Below are 428 nucleotides of genomic sequence, written 5' to 3'. Positions count from 1 at the left end.
TGGCGGCCTCCGGCTCAGTTCTCCAAGTTTGTAGGTAAGTGAATTGATTTGCGTGATCGAATGAGCTGTTTGTAGTCAATTTCGCGGGAACTCCGGGAATTCGGCCATTTGAATGTGATGTGGTACTGGCATTGGTGTTGATGATGTGGATTGGTGGCATTGGTCATATACAAATATGTATATATATATATATAATATATATATATATATATAATATATGTATACATATAGCACTGGTGATTGGCATCCACCAGCCTCAGGCGCAGACTGCTTTTTAATTCTACTACGAACTCCATCTGGAGATGGAAAGCCTGTGTAAAGACGGAGCCTGCGGTCGCTGCCACCAGTGTTTGTCAGGTGCCCCTAGTCATTTTGACATCACCATGCCAGCCGTTTGTTTGGCTCCACCTGCCGATGTCCAGCATCAA

At 44.4% G+C, this 428-nt stretch overlaps 1 protein-coding gene across 1 annotated transcript in view; it reads left to right on the top strand.

Annotated features, from left to right (window-relative positions):
• The window catches only part of LOC119110483 (uncharacterized), a 29,106-nt gene continuing 28,678 nt past the window's right edge, over window positions 1–428 (top strand). Inside the window, exon 1 of the mRNA XM_037234322.1 lies at window positions 1–34. The gene's annotated coding sequence lies outside the window, so the exon portion shown is untranslated. The remainder of the gene's footprint in view (window positions 35–428) is intronic.

The sequence above is a fragment of the Pollicipes pollicipes genome, unplaced genomic scaffold (genome assembly GCF_011947565.3).
Source record: "Pollicipes pollicipes isolate AB1234 unplaced genomic scaffold, Ppol_2.1 Scaffold_7231;HRSCAF=8579_pilon_pilon_pilon, whole genome shotgun sequence".
In the NCBI taxonomy this organism is placed as follows: domain Eukaryota; kingdom Metazoa; phylum Arthropoda; class Thecostraca; order Pollicipedomorpha; family Pollicipedidae; genus Pollicipes; species Pollicipes pollicipes.
Note: the sequence above shows the minus strand (reverse complement) of the source record. Positions and strands in the feature narration are given on the sequence as shown.